At 58.6% G+C, this 6826-nt stretch overlaps 1 protein-coding gene across 1 annotated transcript in view; it reads right to left on the reverse strand.

Annotated features, from left to right (window-relative positions):
* LOC123606123 (probable palmitoyltransferase ZDHHC11B) overlaps nucleotides 1-6423 on the reverse strand; it is a 43873-nt gene extending 37450 nt beyond the window's left edge. The window contains exons 1-3 of the mRNA XM_045494076.1: nucleotides 6341-6423; nucleotides 1312-1397; nucleotides 16-281 (exon numbers count right to left, since the gene is read on the reverse strand). The gene's annotated coding sequence lies outside the window, so the exon portion shown is untranslated. The remainder of the gene's footprint in view (nucleotides 1-15; nucleotides 282-1311; nucleotides 1398-6340) is intronic.
* Between the last annotated feature and the right edge of the window lie 403 nt (nucleotides 6424-6826).

Here is a 6826-nt window from a genome sequence, read left to right on the forward strand (position 1 = left end):
GAGGTGCACACTTACCCAGTCACCAGGAGTGGCTGTGGTGGGCACCACCAAAGTCGGGCCCCGCGGGCTCCGCAGTCACGTGGGCTCTGGTGAGCCGGGGGGTCTGGAGAGAACAGCTGCAGGTGGTAGCAGGGGCCTCGCCCCGGGCCCCCTGGCGGGGCAGGTGTTCGGCTCGAACACCCCCTTGGATCTTCTGGTTCGGTTTTTCAGTCTCAGAAGATTCCAGCAGTTCTCACCAGGACAAATACACAGTTACCAACAAATGCAAGGGCTCCTGACTCCTGCCGAGACCAGACGGCACAGTTAACGTGGGCTCCGTGTGTGCACAAGACACCCGTGCGGACACGTCCATCCACATGCTCATGCTCACACACCACACACGGAACACACGTGCACACGCAACACACCGCACATACCACATGCGTGACGTACCACACACATACACCATAGAGCGCATACACATGTGGAACACACACCACAGAGACATACACATGCACCACACGTACAGCACACACACAAGACACACACGCAACAGACACACACCACAAACACACACACACACACACACACACACACACACACAGCATAGGCACACAAGATTTCTTGACTCATTTCTCGTTCCTCACCTTTCTCGTGCTATTTCCTCGGCCTGGAGCCACGTCGTTCCCCACCCCCTCCACTAATGGCCATCTCTTGCCTTTGGAGCCTGTGCTGGTGTCACTCCCTAGACGACCTCCTAACCACCCCCCCCCTCCCCCACCAGATCTGAGCCAGTCCCCCGTCTACTCCTTCCTCAAATGCCAGGACTGTTCCTCTGGATTCAGCCTGCAGGAAGGGAACCTAACGATCTCCCTCTTGGGCAGACTCGGTGGGGCCTGGGTCCCCTCTTAGCCCAAGCTCAGTTCCTGACATTCGTTTTTCGTTACTCCTAAGGGTTTAGTCCAGGTTTTGGTGTGAGATGTGTTGGAGTCGCAATGCTCCCACAAGACCATCGTCACCTCCACGTCCCCAACACAAACATGGCCGACTCACAGAAGCTTCGAGCAGAGGCTGCTGCACTGGCCCAGTGTGACTGTGGGTGGTGACCCTGTCCCCTGCTAGACAGACACCGTCACACCATGCTCTCTGAACAGGGCGACCTGGGCACACCTGCGTGTTTATGATATCACAGCCTGGCAAACGTGACCTTCTGAAACCTGACACAGGTCCTGACAGCCCCTGAATCATTATTTCATTCTGTGTCTTGCTTGGGGATGCGCACAGGTTGTGCTTCTGAGTTCTCTGGTCACAGTAGAAGCAGGAGACACCTACCTCGCTGGGAGACAGAACCCGCTCCACTTCCTTCCTGGTTAACAGTCCAGGAAGGACTGAGGATCACAGTCTCACTCGGCCCAGGCCTGAGAAACAACAAAGGCCCAGTTGCTGTGGCAATGATGGAGCCCAAGGTGCCTCATAAAGCCAAGGCCTGCCCCACCCTGGGGCCCCCACAGCCAACGGGGGGCAGGGTGGGTCCAGCTACAGACACCCTGTAGAGAAGGCCCGGGGCCCCCCCAGCCAGCTGGGGACACCCTGCAGAGAAGGCCCCCGTGGCCGGGGTGGGGCCAACTGCTGGTCTGTAGGGTCATTCCTACATCCAGCCTGACTACCTGGGCTTCCACGTCCTCAACACATACCCCCTTTGGCCCAACACACCATGCGGAGCGATCTTCAGGAGCAAAGAGTCCCTGGGGATGACAGGGACGCTGATCCTGGCAGCTTTGTCTGACCACAGGCGGGCGAGAGGAGATGGGGCCCAGGATGAGGGGCCGCAGGGAATGAGGGTGCTGGAGGCCGGTGGCCGGGCGGGGGAGGGGAGAGCGGCTGCCCCTTATGGGCCCTGCACACCAGCACCCGCCTGTGGGCAGCCCCGGGCTGGGGCCCGCACAGCTCTGCGTGCTAACCTCCACCTGGAACCACATCCCAGGGAATCCCGTGCCCAGGCCTGCCGGCCACCACCGTCCACAGCGCTACCCCGGGCCAGGCCAACATGCCACCAGAGACCCAGGGCAGACGACAGGCTGCTTGACCAGGGTCTCAGACCCCCAAGAGCCCAGCCATCGGCACAGCAGAGGCCGTGGATGGTGGGAGATGCCAGTAACTGAACACAGTTCAAGTTCAGGGCAGGGCACCCACCAGAGTGCAGGCCTCCCACAGTGCACTCACTTTTGAGCCGCCACATCTGACACGGCATGTGAGTGTTGGCTGTGAGGCCACCACTCCCACTGGCAGAGCTCAAGCTGCGGCAAAGTTTAGTCTTTACAGCGCTTGAAAGTGCTTTTCGGTAAATGAAGACGAGCAAGGTGTCGGCCTTCTGCATAGAACGGGCTTCCCCAGATACGCCTGTGTGCAGGCTGCTGGCCCCTCGCTGGGGTTTTTTTCTGGGGCCTGTGGCCTCAACCCCTCCACTCGGCAGACCCTGAAAGAGGCACCAGGGAGTGGGGCAGGGGAGGCACTACCCCAGGGGTCCCCCGAGTCTGCAGGTGGTCGGGCCTCCTGGCTGACCTCAGCCACTCACACCTATGAGAAATGTGCCTCCAAAAGAGACATCTTCGCTCCATGAGAAAAACTTCAGAAGCTACAACGCTAAGAAACAGACTAAAAACCAGAGCCGTAACCCCCGCCCGGGACAACCAGGACTTTTCCTACGCACAACTGCATGCCCTAAAATTCTAATGGGCCCCACTCTGTGCTGTGGGCCCCACTCTGTGGACCCCACTCTGCAACCCACTCTTGTCCCCTCTACTGCAGCCCAGTGTCCCCTTCCCTCAACACAGACTCCCCCCTAGTTTTAGGGTGCACAGAGCACTCCACCGAGTGTGATCCTCAACCTGCCTGACAGGAAGGTCATTCACAAGCTCTGTTACGGGCCTGCTGCAATCCCGCTGCGCACACACCTAAACACCCAACCCCCAAAGGGTCAGCACTGGGGCTGGGGGCGGGGATGGCGGACGAGTGAGGTGGAGTGCGGGACAGGTAGGCGCTGGCACTCACGTGCACACACACAGGCACCAACACACACACGCCAACACATGTGCTCACACGTGTACGGGCATTGACTCACACACATGCTCACACACGTGCTCACACATGCACTAGCACAATGTGCATGTGCACACCCGTGCACCAGAATAAACATGTGCACACGCGTGCTCACACATATGCTCACATGTCACACGTACTCATGTGCACACAGATGCACATACGAGACTGCACAAGCGTGCAACACTGACACATGTGCACACTCTCCACCTCACTGGTCTTGTTTGGAGTGTGGCTTCCCACAGAAAAGGCAGCAAGATGGACCCCCATCACCTGGCACTGTCTGCCCAGACAGCCCCTTTCTGGAGAGTCAACAGCATGGTTGAGGTGCTGTGGTGCTCCCATGCATCCGTGGCTGACACGTGGCCACTGTGGCTCTGAGGGACACTCCCCCTCTCAGGCCACCTGCCCCCAGTTATTCTGACCACCAAGAGCACCTGTGGGTTCTGACCTGGATCCTGCCAGCTTCCTGGGGCAGCAAGCCCAGGGAGGCGCCCCAAGCCCCAGGTCCCCCCTTCACGGCTGTGTGTGACACACCCAGGAAGGAGCAGCCTGACCGTGGGGTCTGTCCTCCTGGGGACTTGCTCCTTTGCTGGCACCTGCCACGGCTTCCTGACGCCTCAGCTATGCAATGTTTTGCTCCCCTTCTCCTGAGGTTCCCAAGGCGCCCTACCAGTGCAGCAGGCAGTGGCCAGCAGGGCTGGCCCACCCCGTGGCACTTGTGGGCCGGGGGACATCGTGCTGTCCACTGCCTCCGTCACACATACCCCCTTCCCCCAGGATTCACTCTGCCCTGTGAGGTGACAGAAGCGCCAATCTCGTTTTGTTTTAATATTTTGAAGTTTATTTATTTTGAGAGAGAAAGAAGTGTGCGCATGTGCGTACAAGTAGGGGAGGAGCAGAGGGGGAAAGAGAGACTCCCAAGCAGGCTCCGCACTGTCAGCACAGAGCTCGACATGGGGCTTGAACCCACGAACCGGGAGATCATGACCAGAGCCAAGATCAAGAGTGGGACGCTTAAACGACAGAGCCGCCCAGGCGCCCTTCCAATTCTGTTTTCAAAAAGGAAGCCACCTGGAAGTTGTGCAGGGTGGGTAAGAGAGACACACTGCGGGCGGAGAACGGGGCCAGACACAGAGTAAACGCGAGAGGGTGAGCAGCCGGAACAGACGCTGCTGACCTCCTGTGACAAAGGTTCTTGCTGAAAAGTCACTTGGAAGTGGACACTTACAGGGGTGCCTGGGGGGCTCAGGGTGGTTGAGCGTCCGACTGTGGCTCAGGTCATGATCCCACGGTTTGTAAGTTCCAGCCCCATGTCGGGCTCTTAGCTGGCAGCTCGGAGCCTGGAGCTGCTTCCGTTTCTGTGTCTCCCTCTCTCTCGGCCCCTCCCTCTCTTGTGCTCTCTCTCAAATATAAACGTTGAAGAAAATTAAAAAACAAACAAACAAAGAAGTGGACACCTATGGGGCTGCAAACAATTACATGCAATCGCTCTGTATTTTATTGAGATCTCTACATTTTGCAAATGTAAACAAGCATCCAGTAAACACATCCAGATTAAAAAAGTCTATGGACACAGCACATCACTGTCGTCAGGGGGCAGTGTCAGCTTCCAGCAGAAGGCAGGCCTCGCCCAGCACAGAGCCTATCCCAGGCCAGGAGGGTGCGGCCCCACCATGACCGGCTTCGGAAATGTGGGGACGGCGGGGAGGGCGGGCAGGGCAAACAGCACACAGGACCCTCAACGTGGGCATCTCTTGCCTCCCAGGGGGTGCTCGGGAAAGAAGCTGGGGCAGGATGGTATGTCCCGGCCAGCCACAGAGAGGAGCTTTACAGACCCCTCAAAGCTCAAGAGACAAAGCACAACGGCTCAACCCCACCCGGTCACACACCTGTATGTGTGCTGTCCACTGTCCAGGATTCACGGGGCTACCCACAGAAACACGGGATCCGCGTGTGGCTGACATGATGCCAGAGACATCTCCCCACCTCCCCGGGGCTGCTTCCCACACGCCAGAGGGGACAAAACGAAAGTCTCTGTCTCACGACAAAAACTCTGTACACACAAATAAAAAAAAAAACTAACGGAAGTCTATCTACAAGGCTAGCTCTTTGCAGAGGCTGCAGGTTCTGGAAACTGAAGAAATTCGTATGGGTCATGGGTCACCTCTGGCTGCTCCCCGATGCTGAGGCCAGAAGGACTTCCTGCAATTGTGGGAAAGACAGGTGTTCACACAGTGGATCCACACACAAGTCGCGGTTCACACCAGGCCGAAAATGTGTCCTAGTGACGGCGGTTAGTGAAACCACAACTCAGCCATACAGCCCGCTTGTTACTCAGCCAAACCTCCACCATGGACGAGCACCCCCGAGCCCACAACGTCAAGACGTATTTCGCGAGCCCGACCTTCTATCTGGGAACTACAACAGCAGCATGGGGAAGTAAGGGAGTAAATTCAAGGAGCCAGGAAGCGTTTGGTTCCCTTCCTGGTGGGACTGAAATCCCGGTGGGGCCCACACACCTGCCCGCTCTGTCTCAGTAAACACAGAAGGCCCCAGGCCACCTGCTCTCCCCTCAGGGCCCCGGAGGATCGACACACTCGTTGACACTCTGTGTTAGGACGAAAATCGGGAATGGCAGAAAGAAACAAACGTTCCCCGAGTTGAACTCAGCGTCTGAGGCTCGTTCTGCCCCTTCCAAGGTCCCTGGGGTGTAGCCAGCTGGGGCTCCTCATGACGCAGGGCCGGCCATGTCTCACGGCCACTCCCCACGATTCCTAACCCCAAGTGACTTCCACTCACACGCTTCAGCCCCGTGCAGCTGCCCGACTAGAGGGCGGTCTCAGCGCCCCAGGGGCAGGGGCACCCTGCAGAGGGAGCAGCCCAAAAAGTCCCGGGGCCACCTTACCCAGGTGGTGCTGGTCCCTACTGGAGGGGGAGGTGTTGGACAGGGAGCTGAGGTTGGAGGACAGCCAGGAGCCCCTGTGCTCTGCCTGTGCCTCGTGTAGGTCCTGCAGAGGCGTACAGAGACACAAGCAACCAGGAGAAGAGGGAGGCTGCAGCACAGATGACTGGCAGGCCTGACGTCCATCCGCCGGTGGGCAACATCCCCACTACGGGGCGAGCCTGCCTGCAGCGACCCCATAACACACACCACTTCTGGGAGGGTCCTGCTCGCGAGGCACCCCAGAGATGGAGCTGGTGACAGGACCCAAAGAGAGCCTGCGGGACACGAGCTCTGCCCAGACACCCCTGACGCTACCTTGCCCCTGTAAGAGCTGGCTGATCCTGTCCCGAGCCTCGTCAGCTGCGTGCTCCACCAAGGCTAGCACGTGCTCCTCTGCCGTGCTGTCAGTCAGGCTGCAGGCATTTCCTTCCGGCTCAAACGTGCAGCTGCGAGGCAAGAACACCACCCACGTCACCGGGGCACCCGTGCTGCTCCCACCTCACCACAGTCAGTCCCTACCACTCCCCAAGGTCACCATGGGCTGGGAGCAGGGGCACGAAGTACTCCTTGACCCTGTCCTCATGGCTGTAACTGCAGCAATACGCGAGGCCTCCACGAACAGCAAGGGAGACCCAAACGGCCGCTGGAGGTGTCTCGTGTCTCAGCTGCACACCTGAGTCGATCTAAGAGCAACCTGACGGCAACCTCACTACTCACAATGTCATTCGAGGCACCGTTGGAAAAAGAGGCAAAGCTCCATGGAGCGTGGAGACACCAGAAACACGGGTGAGCTGGGAGCAC

This window comes from Leopardus geoffroyi, chromosome A2, assembly GCF_018350155.1.
Source record: "Leopardus geoffroyi isolate Oge1 chromosome A2, O.geoffroyi_Oge1_pat1.0, whole genome shotgun sequence".
Taxonomy (NCBI): Eukaryota; Metazoa; Chordata; class Mammalia; order Carnivora; family Felidae; genus Leopardus; species Leopardus geoffroyi.